General features: G+C 42.1%; 1 long non-coding RNA gene across 1 annotated transcript in view; it reads left to right on the forward strand.

Moving 5' to 3' along the window:
- Window positions 1-10,233: 10,233 nt before the first annotated feature.
- Window positions 10,234-17,238, forward strand: part of LOC139754952 (uncharacterized) — a 29,850-nt gene continuing 22,845 nt past the window's right edge. Inside the window, exon 1 of the long non-coding RNA XR_011713987.1 lies at window positions 10,234-10,528. This is a non-coding gene — a long non-coding RNA (uncharacterized lncRNA). The remainder of the gene's footprint in view (window positions 10,529-17,238) is intronic.

The following is a 17,238-nucleotide window of genomic DNA, read 5'->3' on the forward strand; positions in this document are numbered from 1 at the left end:
TTTCAGAAGTGGTAGAGGATGTGTGGATCAGGTGTTTGCTTTGAAGAATGTATGTGAGAAATACTTAGAAAAGCAAATGGATTTGTATGTAGCATCTATGGATCTGGAGAAGGCATATGATAGAGTTGATAGAGATGCTCTGTGGAAGGTATCAAGAATATATGGTGTGGGAGGCAAGTTGTTAGAAGCAGTGAAAAGTTTTTATCGAGGATGTAAGGCATATGTACGTGTAGGAAGAGAGGAAAGTGATTGGTTCTCAGTGAATGTAGGATTGCGGCAGGGGTGTGTGATGTCTCCATGGTTGTTTAATTTGTTTATGGATGGGGTTGTTAGGGAGGTGAATGCAAGAGTTTTGGAAAGAGGGGCAAGTTTGAAGTCTGTTGGGGATGAGAGAGCTTGGGAAGTGAGTCAGTTGTTGTTCGCTGATGATACAGCGCTGGTGGCTGATTCATGTGAGAAACTGCAGAAGCTGGTGACTGAGTTTGGTAAAGTGTGTGAAAGAAGAAAGTTAAGAGTAAATGTGAATAAGAGCAAGGTTATTAGGTACAGTAGGGTTGAGGGTCAAGTCAATTGGGAGGTAAGTTTGAATGGAGAAAAACTGGAGGAAGTAAAGTGTTTTGGATATCTGGGAGTGGATCTGGCAGCGGATGGAACCATGGAAGCGGAAGTGGATCATAGGGTGGGGGAGGGGGCGAAAATCCTGGGAGCCTTGAAGAATGTGTGGAAGTCGAGAACATTATCTCGGAAAGCAAAAATGGGTATGTTTGAAGGAATAGTGGTTCCAACAATGTTGTATGGTTGCGAGGCGTGGGCTATGGATAGAGTTGTGCGCAGGAGGATGGATATGCTGGAAATGAGATGTTTGAGGACAATGTGTGGTGTGAGGTGGTTTGAACGAGTAAGTAAGGTAAGGGTAAGAGAGATGTGTGGAAATAAAAAGAGTGTGGTTGAGAGAGCAGAAGAGGGTGTTTTGAAATGGTTTGGGCACATGGAGAGAATGAGTGAGGAAAGATTGACCAAGAGGATATATGTGTCGGAGGTGGAGGGAACGAGGAGAAGTGGGAGACCAAACTGGAGGTGGAAAGATGGAGTGAAAAAGATTTTGTGTGATCGGGGTCTGAACATGCAGGAGGGTGAAAGGAGGGCAAGGAATAGAGTGAATTGGATAGATGTGGTATACCGGGGTTGACGTGCTGTCAGTGGATTGAATCAGGGCATGTGAAGCGTCTGGGGACAACCATGGAAAGCTGTGTAGGTATGTATGTTTGCGTGTGTGGACGTATGTATATACATGTGTATGGGGGTGGGTTGGGCCATTTCTTTCGTCTGTTTCCTTGCGCTACCTCGCAAACGTGGGAGACAGCGACAAAGCAAAAAAGGAAGAAAAAAAAAAAAAATATATATATATATATATATATATATATATATATATATATATATATATATATATATATATATATATATATATATATATATATGTATATATATATATATGCAATTGAGTGGGAGATGTATAAAAGAAAGAGAAAGGATGTCAAGAGAAAGGTGCAAGAGGTGAAAAAGACCGCAAATGAGAGTTGGGGTGAGAGAGTATCATTAAATATTAGGGAGAATGAAAAGAGGTTCTGGAAGGAGGTAAATAAAGTGCGTAAGACAAGGGAGCAAATGGGAACTTCAGTGAAGGGCGCAAATGGGGAGGTGATAACAAGTAGTGGTGATGTGAGAAGGAAATGGAGTCAGTATTTTGAAGGTTTGTTGAATGTGTTCGATGATAGAGTGGCAGATATAGGGTGTTTTGGTCGAGGTGGTGTGTAAGGTGAGAGGGTTAGGGAAAATGATTTGGTAAACAGAGAAGAGGTAGTAAAAGCTTTGCGGAAGATGAAAGCCGGCAAGGCAGCAGGGTTGGACGGTATTGCAGTGGAGTTTATTATAAAAGGGGGTGACTGTATTATTGACTGGTTGGTAAGTTTATTTAATGTATGTATGACTCATGGTGAGGTGCCTGAGGATTGGCGGAATGCGTGCATAGTGCCATTGTACAAAGGCAAAGGGTGAGTGCTGAAATTACAGAGGTATAAGTTTGTTGAGTATTCCTGGTAAATTATATGGGAGGGTATTGTTTGATAGGGTGAAGGCATGTACAGAGCATCAGATTGGGGAAGAGCAGTGTGGTTTCAGAAGTGGTAGAGGATGTGTGGATCAGGTGTTTGCTTTGAAGAATGTATGTGAGACATACTTAGAAAAGAAAATGGATTTGTATGTAGCATTGATGGATCTGGAGAAGGCATATGATAGAGTTGATAGAGATGCTCTGTGGAAGGTATTAAGAATATATGGTGTGGGAGGCAAGTTGTTAGAAGCAGTGAAAAGTTTTTATCGAGGATGTAGGGCATGTGTACGTGTAGGAAGAGAGGAAAGTGATTGGTACTCAGTGAATGTAGGTTTGCGGCAGGGGTGTGTCATGTCTCCATGGTTGTTTAATTTGTTTATGGATGGGGTTTTTAGGGAGGTGAATCCAAGAGTTTTGGAAAGAGGGGCAAGTATGAAGTCTGTTGGGGATGAGAGAGCTTGGGAAGTGAGTCAGTTGTTGTTCGCTGATGATACAGCGCTGGTGGCTGATTCATGTGAGAAACTGCAGAAGCTGGTGACTGAGTTTGCTAAAGTGTGTGAGACAAGAAAGTTAAGCGTAAATGTGAATAAGAGCAAGGTTATTAGGTACGGTAGGGTTGAGGGTCAAGTCAATTGTGAGGTAAGTTTGAATGGAGAAAAACTGGAGGAAGTAAAGTGTTTTAGATATCTGGGAGTGGATCTGGCAGCGGATGGAACCATGGAAGCGGAAGTGGATCATAGGGTGGGGGAGGGGGCGAAAATCCTGGGAGCCTTGAAGAATGTGTGGAAGTCGAGAACATTATCTCGGAAAGCAAAAATGGGTATGTTTGAAGGAATAGTGGTTCCAACAATGTTGTATGGTTGCGAGGCGTGGGCTATGGATAGAGTTGTGCGCAGGAGGATGGATGTGCTGGAAATGAGATGTTTGAGGACAATGTGTGGTGTGAGGTGGTTTGATCGAGTAAGTAACGTAAGGGTAAGAGAGATGTGTGGAAATAAAAAGAGCGTGGTTGAGAGAGCAGAAGAGGGTGTTTTGAAATGATTTGGGCACATGGAGAGAATGAGTGAGGAAAGATTGACCAAGAGGATATATGTGTCGGAGGTGGAGGGAACGAGGAGAAGTGGGAGACCAAATTGGAGGAGGAAAGATGGAGTGAAAAAGATTTTGTGTGATTGGGGCCTGAACATGCAGGAGGGTGAAAGGAGGGCAAGGAATAGAGTGAATTGGATCGATGTGGTATACTGGGGTTGACGTGCTGTCAGTGGATTGAATCAGGGCATGTGAAGCGTCTGTGGTTAACCATGGAAAGCTATGTAGGTATGTATATTTGCGTGTGTTCGACGTATGTATATACATGTGTATGGGGGTGGGTTGGGCCATTTCTTTCGTCTGTTTCCTTGCGCTACCTCGCAAACGCGGGAGACAGCGACAAAGGCCCCCCCCCCAAAAAAAAAAGTAAAATAATATATCTATATATTATAATTATTTTTTTAATATACTTTGTCGCTGTCTCCCGCGTTTGCGAGGTAGCGCAAGGAAACAGACGAAAGAAATGGCCCAACCCCCCCCCCCCCCATACACATATATATACATACGTCCACACACGTAAATATACAACCTACACAGCTTTTCATGGTTTACCCCAGACGCTTCACATGCCTTGATTCAATCCACTGACAGCACGTCAACCCCGGTATACCACATCGCTCCAATTCACTCTATTCCTTGCCCTCCTTTCACCCTACTGCATGTTCAGGCCCCGATCACACAAAATCTTTTTCACTCCATCTCTCCACCTCCAATTTGGTCTCCCTCTTCTCCTCGTTCCCTCCACCTCCGACACATATATCCTCTTGGTCAATCTTTCCTCACTCATTCTCTCCATGTGCCCAAACCACTTCAAAACACCCTCTTCTGCTCTCTCAACCACGCTCTTTTTATTTCCACACATCTCTCTTACCCTTACGTTACTCAGTCGATCAAACCACCTCACACCACACATTGTCCTCAAACATCTCATTTCCAGCACATACATCCTCCTGCGCACAACTCTATCCATAGCCCACGCCTCGCAACCATACAACATTGTTGGAACCACTATTCCTTCAAACATACCCATTTTTGCTTTCCGAGATAATGTTCTCGACTTCCACACATTCTTCAAGGCCCCCAGAATTTTCGCCCCCTCCCCCACCCTATGATCCACTTCCGCTTCCATGGTTCCATCCGCTGCCAGATCCACTCCCAGATATCTAAAACACTTCAGTTCCTCCAGATTTTCTCCATTCAAACTCACCTCCCAATTGACTTGACCCTCAACCCTACTGTACCTAATAACCTTGCTCTTATTCACATTTACTCTTAACTTTCTTCTTCCACACACTTTACCAAACTCAGTCACCAGCTTCTGCAGTTTCTCACATGAATCAGCCACCAGCGCTGTATCATCAGCGAACAACAACTGACCCACTTCCCAAGCTCTCTCATCCCCAACAGACTTCATACTTGCCCCTCTTTCGAAAACTCTTGCATTTACCTCCCTAACAACCCCCATCCATAAACACATTAAACAACCATGGAGACATCACACACCCCTGCCGCAAACCTACATTCACTGAGAACCAATCACTTTCCTCTCTTCCTACACGTACACATGCCTTACATCCTCGATAAAAACTTTTAACTGCTTCTAACAACTTGCCTCCCACACCATATATTCTTAATACCTTCCACAGAGCATCTCTATCAACTCTGTCATATGCCTTCTCCAGATCCATAAATGCTACATACAAATCCATTTTCTTTTCTAAGTATGTCTCACATACATTCTTCAAAGCAAACACCTGATCCACACATCCTCTACCACTTCTGAAACCACACTGCTCTTCCCCAATCTGATCCTCTGTACATGCCTTCACCCTCTCAATCAATACCCTCCCATATAATTTACCAGGAATACTCATCAAACTTATACCTCTGTAATTTGAGCACTCACTCTTTTCCCCTTTGCCTTTGTACAATGGCACTATGCACGCATTCCGCCAATCCTCAGGCACCTCACCATGAGTCATACATACATTAAATAACCTTACCAACCAGTCAACAATACAGTCACCCCCTTTTTTAATAAATTCCACTGCAGTACCATCCAAATCTGCTGCCTTGCCGGCTTTCATCTTCCGCAAAGCTTTTACTACCTCTTCTCTGTTTACCAAATCATTTTCCCTAACCCTCTCACTTTGCACACCACCTCGACCAAAACACCCTATATCTGCCACTCTATCATCAAACACATTCAACAAACCTTCAAAATACTCACTCCATCTCCTTCTCACATCACCACTACTTGTTATCACCTCCCCATTTCCGCCCTTCACTGAAGTTCCCATTTGTTCCCTTGTCTTACGCACTTTATTTACCTCCTTCCAGAACATCTTTTTATTCTCCCTAAAATTTAATGATACTCTCTCACCCCAACTCTCATTTGCCCTTTTTTTCACCTCTTGCACCTTTCTCTTGACCTCCTGTCTCTTTCTTTTATACATCTCCCACTCAATTGCATTTTTTCCCTGCAAAAATCGTCCAAATGCCTCTCTCTTCTCTTTCACTAATACTCTTACTTCTTCATCCCACCACTCACTACAAGAGCAAGGGAAGGAGTAGCAATACTCCTGAAACAGGAGTTGTGGGAGTATGTGATAGAATGTAAGAAAGTAAATTCTCGACTAATATGGGTAAAACTGAAAGTTGATGGAGAGAGGTGGGTGCTTATTGGTGCATATGCACCTGGGCATGAGAAGAAAGATCATGAGAGGCAAGTGTTTTGGGAGCAGCTGAATGAGTGTGTTAGTGGTTTTGATGCACGAGACCGGGTTATAGTGATGGGTGATTTGAATGCAAAGGTGAGTAATGTGGCAGTTGAGGGAATAATTGGTATACATGTGGTGTTCAGTGTTGTAAATGGAAATGGTGAAGAGCTTGTAGATTTATGTGCTGAAAAAGGACTGATGATTGGGAATACCTGGTTTAAAAAGCGAGATATACATAAGTATACTTATGTAAGTAGGAGAGATGGCCAGAGAGCGTTATTGGATTACGTGTTAATTGACAGGCGTGCGAAAGAGAGACTTTTGGATGGTAATGTGCTGAGAGGTGCAACTGGAGGGATGTCTGATCATTATCTTGTGGAGGCTAAGGTGAAGATTTGTATGGGTTTTCAGAAAAGAAGAGTGAATGTTGGGGTGAAGAGGGTGGTGAGAGTAAGTGAGCTTGGGAAGGAGACCTGTGTGAGGAAGTACCAGGAGAGACTGAGTACAGAATGGAAAAAGGTGAGAACAATGGAAGTAAGGGGAGTGGGGGAGGAATGGGATGTATTTAGGGAATCAGTGATGGATTGCGCAAAAGATGCTTGTGGCATGAGAATATATATATATATATATATATATATATATATATATATATATATATATATATATATATATATATATATATATATATATATATATATATATATATATATGTCGCTGTCTCCCGCGTTTGGGAGGTAGCGCAAGGAAACAGACGAAAGAAATGGCCCAACCCACCCCCATACACCTGTATATACATACACGTCCACACACGCAAAGATACATACCTATACATCTCAATGTATACATATATATACACACACAGACACATACATATATACCCATGCACACAATCATTCCCATCGCCAGCTACCCACACATGGAATACCATCCCCCTCCCCCCTCATGTGTGCGAGGTAGCACTAGGAAAAGACAACAAAAGGCCCCATTCGTTCACAGTCAGTCTCTAGCTGTCATGCAATAATGCCTGAAACCACAGCTCCCTTTCCACATCCAGGCCCCACACAACTTTCCATGGTTTACCCAAGACGCTTCACATGCCCTGATTCAATCCACTAACAGCACGTCAACCCCGGTATACCACATCGATCCAATTCTCTCTATTCCTTGCCCACCTTTCACCCTCCTGCATGTTCAGGCCCCGGTCACACAAAATCTTTTTCACTCCATCTTTCCACCTTCAATTTCGTCTCTCACTTCTCCTCGTTCCCTCCACCTCCGACACATATATCCTCTTGGTCAATCTTTCCTTATTCATTCTCTCCATGTGCGCAAACCATTTCAAAACACCCTCTTCTGCTCTCTCAACCACGCTCTTTTTATTTCCACACATCTCTCTTACCCTTACATTACTTACTCGATCAAACCACCTCACACCACACATTGTCCTCAAACATCTCATTTCCAGCACATCCACCCTCCTGCGCACAACTCTATCCATAGCCCACGCCTCGCAACCATACAACATTGTTGGGGCCACTATTCCTTCAAACATACCCATTTTTGCTTTCCGAGATAATGTTCTCGACTTCCACACATTCCTCAAGGCTCCCAGGATTTTCGCCCCCTCCCCCACCGTATGATTCACTTTCGCTTCCATGGTTCCATCCGCTGCCAGATCCACTCCCATATATCTAAAACACTTTACTTCCTCCAGTTTTTCTCCATTCAAACTTACCTCACAATTGACTTGACCCTCAACCCTACTGTACCTAATAACCTTGCTCTTATTCACATTTACTCTTAACTTTCTTCTTTCACACACTTTACCAAACTCAGTCACCAGCTTCTGCAGTTTCTCACATGAATCAGCCACCAGCGCTGTATCATCAGCGAACAACAACTGACTCACTTCCCAAGCTCTCTCATCCCCAACAGACTTCATACTTGCCTCTCTTTCCAAAACTCTTGCATTCCCCTCCCTAACAACCTCATCCATAAACAAATTAAATAACCATGGAGAGATCACACATCCCTGCCGCAAACCTACATTCACTGAGAACCAATCACTTTCCTCTCTTCCTACACGTACACATGCCTTACATCCTCGATAAAAACTTTTCAGTGCTTCAAACAACTTGCCTCCCACACCATATATTCTTAATACCTTCCACAGAGCATCTCTATCAACTCTATCATATGCCTTATCAAGATCCATAAATGCTACATAGAAATCCATCTGCTTTTCTAAGTATTTCTCACATTCGTTCTTCAAAGCAAACACCGGATCCACACATCCTCTACCACTTCTGAAACCACACTGCTCTTCCCCAATCTGATGCTCTGTACATGCCCTCATCTCAATCAATACCCTCCCATATAATTTACCAGGAATACTCAACAAACTTATACCTCTGTAATTTGAACACTCAAATACTCAATAAACTTATACCTCTGTAATTTGAGCACTCACTCTTATCCCCTTTGCCTTTGTACAATGGCACTATGCACGCATTCCGCCAATCCTCAGGCACCTCACCATGAGTCATACATACATTAAATAACCTTACCAACCAGTCAACAATACAGTCACCCCCCTTTTTAATAAATTCCACTGCAATACCATCCAAACCTGCTGTCTTGCCGGCTTTCATCTTCCGCAAAGCTTTTACTACCTCTTCTCTGTTTACCAAATCATTTTCCTTACCCCTCTCACTTTGCACACCACCTCGACCAAAACACCCTATACTTGCCACTCTACCATCAAACACATTCAACAAACCTTCAAAATACTCACTCCATCTCCTCACATCACCGCTACTTGTTATCACCTCCCATTTGCGCCCTTTACTGAAGTTCCCAGTTGCTCCCTTGTCTTACGCATTTTATTTACCTCCTTCCAGAACATGTTTTTATTCTCCCTAAAATTTAATGATACTCTCTGAACCCAACTCTCATTTGCGGTCTTTTTCACCTCTTGCACCTTTCTCTTTATCTCCTGTCTCTTTCTTTTACACATCTCCCACAGACCTTTCCTCCCCTCTCATTTTTTTCGGTTTTCCAAAGAAGGGAATAGAGAAGGGGGTCAGGTGAGGATATTCCCTCTGAGGCCCAGTTCTCTGTTCTTAACGCTACCTCGCTGACGCGGGAAATGGCAAATAGTGTGAAAAAAAAAATATATATATGTAAATGTGAATAAGAGCAAGGTTATTAAGTACAGTAGGGTTGAGGGTCAAGTCAATTGGGAGGTGAGTTTGAATGGAGAAAAACTGGAGGAAGTGAAGTGTTTTAGATATCTGGGAGTGGATCTGGCAGCGGATGGAACCATGGAAGCGGAAGTGGATCATAGGGTGGGGGAGGGGGCGAAAATTTTGGGAGCCTTGAAAAATGTGTGGAAGTCGAGAACATTATCTCGGAAAGCAAAAATGGGTATGTTTGAAGTAATAGTGGTTCCAACAATGTTGTATGGTTGCGAGGCGTGGACTATGGATAGAGTTGTGCGCAGGAGGATGGATGTGCTGGAAATGAGATGTTTGAGGACAATGTGTGGTGTGAGGTGGTTTGATCGAGTGAGTATCGTAAGGGTAAGAGAGATGTGTGGTAATAAAAAGAGCGTGGTTGAGAGAGCAGAAGAGGGTGTTTTGAAGTGGTTTGGGCACATGGAGAGGATGAGTGAGGAGAGATTGACCAAGAAGATATATGTGTCGGAGGTGGAGGGAACAAGGAGAAGAGGGAGACCAAATTGGAGGTGGAAGGATGGAGTGAAAAGGATTTTGTGTGATCGGGGCCTGAACATGCAGGAGGGTGAAAGGAGGGCAAGGAATAGAGTGAATTGGAGCGATGTGGTATACCGGGGTTGACGTGCTGTCAGTGGATTGAATCAGGGCATGTGAAGCGTCTGGGGTAAACCATGGAAAGCTGTGTAGGTATGTATATTTGCGTGTGTGGACGTATGTATATACATGTGTATGGGGGTGGGGGGGGTTGGGCCATTTCTTTCGTCTGTTTCCTTGCGCTACCTCGCAAACGCGGGAGACAGCGACAAAGTATAATAAAAAAAATAAAATTATATATATATATATATATATATATATATATATATATATATATATATATATATATATATATATATTTTTTTTTTTTTTTTCTAAACGAAATGAATATCTAGGATAGTATATTCTAATGTATATTAAGTGTTGATTATCCTAAGAAGCTCCCGTGCTTTCCTTATAAGCCTAAATTTCATAATCCCATCCATACATCATTCGCCATGTTGGCGGATATGTAAACAAACAATTTTGAATCCGGATTCGCACTTTTCACGACGATTTCAATCGTTATGAGTGACAATTAAGGTCGAATTACTTTTGGCAATAATAATGCTTAGGCGTAACCCTACCAAGATTGAGTTAAAGCTGGAGGACCTGCAGGAACTTGCTAACAAACTAAAAGGCGAAAGTGAAGCCAAGAGAGTGGGAGACAAACTGGAGGGAAGCCCTGGCCTGGAACCACAAAAGACTAGAAAAGAAATAATTGAAGAAAGAATTGGCTACAACCCCAGACCCCGAAGACCTAATTAACTGTAGATATATCTGATAATAAGTTAACTTGTGTGAGTATATATACGGTTAATTAACTCAAAATTCTGGCAGGAACGAAGATTGTTTATTTCGCACAGTATTTGTACAATACAATCCATTTTCGCACCTTTATTATTGCGTTTGGTTTGTGTTATTTCTGTATTATTACCCTTTCAGACATACAGTTTAGATTTGCTTTGGTTTAAATTTGTTTTTCCGTTGGATTTTGATGTCTCGAATGATTCTGACCTTCAGTAGTATAAAAAAAAATTTTTTGTGATTTCTCCTACTCAAAGTCCCTGTTCCTATTGGGGCCCTCCATTGTCATAGAATAAAGGGTGGATATCAAATGGTTGTTATTTCTGGTATGAATAATGGTTAGAATTGTGCAAAATGCATCATAACCGTCGGAAAACATTATTTATACATCCGAAAAGTAATTTTAACATGAAGTTGGCCCTTCACTTACTTGCCCCTCATCAGTAACATCAATGAAATAATGGTAAAGTTTCAGTTTATAGGCGCCAGTAAAAAAATAACATGGATTTGGAAGTAATGCTTGTCACTGGACTTCTGATACTGATTTAGGCTCCAACATGATAGGGAACATTATATTACAGTAATAAGATAATGATGGGCTGTGATGAGTTGGTAAAACTTAAGGGAATGCTTCTCAAAGTCAGCTCAACCAAATAAACCCTCATCTAAATTCCTATAGCAACCAAAGTTTATAATTTTTATGTTAATATTAAAGAATGTGAATATTATGATGTCATTCCATTCAGTTACTTGAAAATTTGTTCAGGTGTGTTTATCATTTGCTGTGTGATTTCATGTGTAACACAATTTATGTTCCTGGGTAGTATGTGTTATTTCCCAATTACCTGTGTGTAAAAAGTAGAGAAAAAGGCTGTTTTTCCCTTCAAACTTTGCTTTTGTGACCAGACAGTGATATTTTGAAATTTACTTAATTCCAGTTGGACAACAGGTTGATTTGCAAATTTTTATTCATATAAAGTCAGAAAAACAACATATGAATCAAAATTAACATGTATACGCAGTAATGTTAAACAAAAGTGATCACAAAAGATTTAGAAGTGAGTAGTTTTTCGAGATTTATGATTGTATTGTAAGTCACTTTCACGAATTTGACCCCAAATGTAATCTATCATGTTCTTGTTATACATTCATTAGTAGTGGCGTTCAGTCCAATATATCCTGTTGGAAGCGCTTGCTTTGTTCCTTCAAATACGCTTCCATGTTCTTGAATTTATCCAGGTGAGTGTCATGGATATGGACTTTTAGGGACATCCTGCTGCCCATTTTGCCATAGTTCTTTACCATAGTCTCAACTAGCGCTACACAGTTTTTGGCCTTGTGATTGCCCAGGTGACCCTGAACTAAGGTGAGAAAGCTGTATTAAGCTCCTTTCTCCTTCCTAGTGAGCTTCTTGGGGAATTCCTTGCGCTTAAGAATCTTCTTTATCCATGGTCCAACAAAGACACCAGCTTTGACCTTTGCCTCAGACAGCTTAAGGAAGGTCTTGAAGGTACCTGAAGGCTGCAGACTCTGTAACACATTGTTTCCTGAGGCCTGATTTTATGTGCAGTGGTGGGAAAGTAACTAGAGCTGTGACATTTTGTTTCATAAGGCCTCATTTTATATGTAGTAATGGCATGACCACCTTCCCAGGGTCCACCATTGGCTCCCACTTGATGTTGTTCATCCCTACAGAGAATTCAGTCTGCTTTGGCCAGTCATGCCTGTGGCAGTGCACAGCAGTGTCCCTTCATTCATTTCTAATGCATCCATCCTCCTTCACACAACCCTATCTGTAGCCCATGCTGCACAACCATATAATATTGTTGAAACTACTATTCCTTCATACATAACCATTTCTGCCCTCCCAGATAAATGTCTCTCTTTCCACACATTCTTCATTGCCCTCAGAACCTTCGCCCCCTTCCCCACCTTAAGACTCACTTCTGCTTTCATGGTTCCATTTGCTGCCAAGTTCACTCCCAGACATTTAAAACACTTCACTTCCTCCAGTTTATCTCCATTCAACTTTACTTTCCAACTAACTTGTCCCCCAACCCTGTTGAATCTAATAATATTGCTTTTATTCACATATACTCTCAACTTTCTCCTTTCACACACTTCAAAACTCAGTCACCAACTTATGCAGTTTCTCACTTGAATCAGCCACCACAGTTTATCATAGACAAAAAACAAATGACACTTCCCAAGCCCTCACATCCCCAACAGTGCATATTCACCCCTCTTCCCAGAAGTCTTTCATTTACATTGTTAACCACCCCATCCATAAACAAATTAAACAGCTATAGTGACATCTCACACCCCTCTCACAGAACGACCTTCACTTGGAACCAGTCACCCCCTCTCTTCCTAATCATACACATGCCGTACAACTTTAATAAAAAACTTCTCACTGCTTGTGGTAGCTTACCTCCCACACCATATATTCTTAAGACCTCCCACAAAATATCTTTATCATCCCTATCATATACCTTCCTCAGATCCATCAATGCCACATTCTTCAAAGCAAACACCTGATCCACACATAACCTACAATTTATTAAACCACACTGCTCCTCCCCAATCTGGTGCTCTGTACATGCCTTTACACTCTCAGTCAATACCCTCCTATACAATTTTCCACGTATACTCAACAAATTTATGCCTCTGTAGTTTGAACACTCACCTTTATCCCCTTTACCTTTATATAATGGCATTATACATGCATTCTACCAATCCTCAGGCACTTCACCATGATCCATATATACACTGAATATCCTTAACAACCAGTCAGCAACACAATCACCCCCTTTCTTGGTAAATTTAATTGCAGTGTCTTCCTTTCCCTCTGCCTTGCTGGATTTTATCTTCTGCAAAGCTTTCATCTCCTCTCTTCACCAAACCACTCTCCCTGACTCTCTCACTATGCACACAACTCTAACCAAAATACCCTAGATCTTTCACTCTGTCATCACATACATTCAACCATTCAAAATGCTCTATCTCCTCCTCACTTCATCACTACCTGTTGTCATTTCCCCTTTTGCGCCCTTCACCTATGTTCTCATTTGTTCTCTTGTCTTTTGCACATTATTTACTTCCTTTCAAAACATCTTTTAATTCTCCCTCAAGTTTAATGATACTCTTTCACCCCAACACTCATTTGCCCTCTTTCAACCCCTGCACCTTCCTCTTTATCTCCTAACCATTTCTCATATATCTCCCAATCATTTGCACTCCTTTCTTGCAAGTACTGCTTGAACCCTCTTTTTTTTATCTTATACCGGGAACTCTCCTTCTTCATCCCACCATTCAGTACCCTTTCTAATCTGCCCACCCCCCAACTTTTGCATGCCACATGCATCTCTTGCACATGCCAACAGTTTCCCTAATTATATCCTATTCCTCACTCACTCCGTTCTCTTCACTTGCCCTCACTTTTTGCCATTGTACTCTCAGTCTCCTGGCATTTCTTCACACAAGTCTCCTTTCCAAGCTCACTTACTCATCACTCTCCTTTCCCAGACATTGTCTCCTCTTTTTCAAAATCCTCTACAGATCTTCACCCTCGCCTTCAAAGGACAGTGATCAGAGATCCCACCACATTTACATCCAAAAGTCTCTGTTTTACATGTTTATCAGTTAATACATAATCTTATAATGCCCACTGACCAGTCTTTCCTATACACATATGTATACTTGTGTATATCTCTCTTTTTAAACCAGGTATTCCCAATCACCAGTCTTTTTTCTGCCCGCAACTTCACAAGCTCTTCACCATATCCATTCATAATACTGAATACCTTATGCACACCAATCATGTCCTCAACAGCCACATTACTAATAGATGACCCATTACTAATACTGGTCTCTTGCACCAAACCTGCTGACTCATTCACTCAGCTGCTTTCAAGACACTTGCCTCTCATGATCTTCTCATGACTAGGTGCATAAGCACCAATAATCATCCATTTCTCATCATCCACTTTCTGTTTTACCCACATCAGTTTAGAATTCCTTACACTCAATCGTACATTCACACAATCCTTGCTTCAGGAGTAGTATTACTCCTTCCTTAGCTCTTGTCCTCTCATCAACCCCTGACTACTCCCAAGACATCTCAAAACCATTCATCCCCTTTACCCTTGAGCTTCATTTCACTCAGAGCCAGATCATCCATGTTTCTTTCCTCAAACTTGCCACCTGTCTCTCCTTTCTTGGTCACATCCATACACATTCAGACACCTGAAGCTGATCCTTTGAAGAGGATGAGCACTCCCTGCTTGATTCCTTCATGTTTCCTCTTTTAGAAATTGAAATACTAGAAGGGGAGGGTTTCCAGCCTTCCCACTTTTGCCCCTTTAGTTGCCTTTGACAACATGCTGGAAATGCTGAGGTAGAATTAATTTTTTTCATACATGATTGCCATCTCCCAGAGGAGGGAGGTAGAGTCAGGAGCAGACGAATGAGCCTTAGAGGGGAAAATCCTTACTTGGCTACTTTTTCTCTTCCTTCTTTTGGAAAAGTAAATACTGAAGGGGGGATTTCCAGCCAGCCTGCTGACACCCCATTTAATTGCCTTCTATGACATGCAGGGAATATGTGGGAAGTGTTCGTTCTCCCATATCCCCAGGGATAATATATTTATATATATATTATCATAGAGTGGGGGAGGGGGCGAAAGTTCTGGGAGCATTGGAAAATGTGTGGAAGTCAAGAACGTTATCTTTGAAAGCAAAAATGGGTATGTTTGAAGGAATAGTGGTTCCAACAATGTTATATGGCTGTGAGGTGTGGGCTATAAATAGAGTTGTGTGGAGGAGGGTGGATGTGCTGGAAATGAGATGTTTGAGGACAATATGTGGTGGGAGGTGGTTTGATCGAGTAATGAAAGGGTAAGAGAGATGTGTGGTAATAAAAAAAGTGTGGTTGAGAGAGCAGAGGAGGGTGTTTTGAAATGGTTTGGTCACATGGAGAGAATGAATAAGTAAACATTGGCAAAGAGGATATATGTGTCTGAGGTGTAGGGAACGAGGAGAAGTGGGAGACCAAGTGGAAAGTTGGAGTGAAAAAGGCTCAGATTGGGGTGTCTAAATGTGTGTGGATGTAACCAAGACTAGAAAAAAGGAGAGATAGGTTGTATGTTTGAGGAAAGGAACCTGGATGCTTTGGCTCTGAGTGAAACGATACTCAAGGGTAAAGGGGAAGAATGGTTTGGGAGTAAAGTCAGGGGTTAGTGAGAGGACAAGAGCAAGGGAAGGAGTAGTGCTACTCCTGAAACAGGAGTGGTGGGAGTATGTAATAGAGTGTAAGAAAGTAAACTCTAGATTGATATGGGTAAAACTGAAAGTTTGATGATAGAGTGGCAGATATAGGGTGTTTTGGTCGAGGTGGTGTGCAAAGTGAGAGGGTTAGGGAAAATGATTTGGTAAACAGAGAAGAGGTAGTAAAAGCTTTGCGGAAGATGAAAGCCGGCAAGGCAGCAGGTTTGGATGGTATTGCAGTGGAATTTGTTAAAAAAGGGGGTGACTGTATTATTGACTGGTTGGTAAGGTTATTTAATGTATGTATGACTCATGGTGAGGTGCCTGAGGATTGGCGGAATGCGTGCATAGTGCCATTGTACAGTGGCAAAGGGGATAAGAGTGAGTGCTCAAATTACAGAGGTATAAGTTTGTTGAGTATTCCTGGTAAATTATATGGGAGGGTATTGATTGAGAGGGTGAAGGCATGTACAGAGCATCAGATTGGGGAAGAGCAGTGTGGTTTCAGAAGTGGTAGAGGATGTGTGGATCAGGTGTTTGCTTTGAAGAATGTATGTGAGAAATACTTAGAAAAGCAAATGGATTTGTATGTAGCATTTATGGATCTGGAGAAGGCATATGATAGAGTTGATAGAGATGCTCTGTGGAAGGTATTAAGGATATATGGTGTGGGAGGCAAGTTGTTAGAAGCAGTGAAAAGTTTTTATCGAGGATGTAAGGCATGTGTACGTGTAGGAAGAGAGGAAAGTGATTGGTTCTCAGTGAATGTAGGTTTGCGGCATGGGTGTGTGATGTCTCCATGGTTGTTTAATTAGTTTATGGATGGGGTTGTTAGGGAGGTGAATGCAAGAGTTTTCGAAAGAGGGGCAAGTATGAAGTCTGTTGTGGATGAGAGAGCTTGGGAAGTGAGTCAGTTGTTGTTCGCTGATGATACAGCGCTGGTGGCTGATTCATGTGAGAAACTGCAGAAGCTGGTGACTGAGTTTGGTAAAGTGTGTGAAAGAAGAAAGTTAAGAGTAAATGTGAATAAGAGTAAGGTTATTAGGTACAGTAGGGTTGAGGGTCAAGTCAATTGGGAGGTAAGTTTGAATGGAGAAAAACTGGAGGAAGTAAAGTGTTTTAGATATCTGGGAGTGGATCTGGCAGCGGATGGAACCATGGAAGCAGAAGTGGATCATAGGGTGGGGGAGGGGGCGAAAATTCTGGGAGCCTTGAAGAATGTGTGGAAGTCGAGAACATTATCTCGGAAAGCAAAAATGGGTATGTTTGAAGGAATAGTGGTTCCAACAATGTTGTATGGTTGCGAGGCGTGGGCTATGGATAGAGTTGTGCGCAGGAGGATGGATGTGCTGGAAATGAGATGTTTGAGGACAATATGTGGTGTGAGGTGGTTTGATGGAGTAAGTAACGTAAGGGTAAGAGAGATGTGTGGAAATAAA

The sequence above is a fragment of the Panulirus ornatus genome, chromosome 18, assembly GCF_036320965.1.
Source record: "Panulirus ornatus isolate Po-2019 chromosome 18, ASM3632096v1, whole genome shotgun sequence".
Taxonomy (NCBI): domain Eukaryota; kingdom Metazoa; phylum Arthropoda; class Malacostraca; order Decapoda; family Palinuridae; genus Panulirus; species Panulirus ornatus.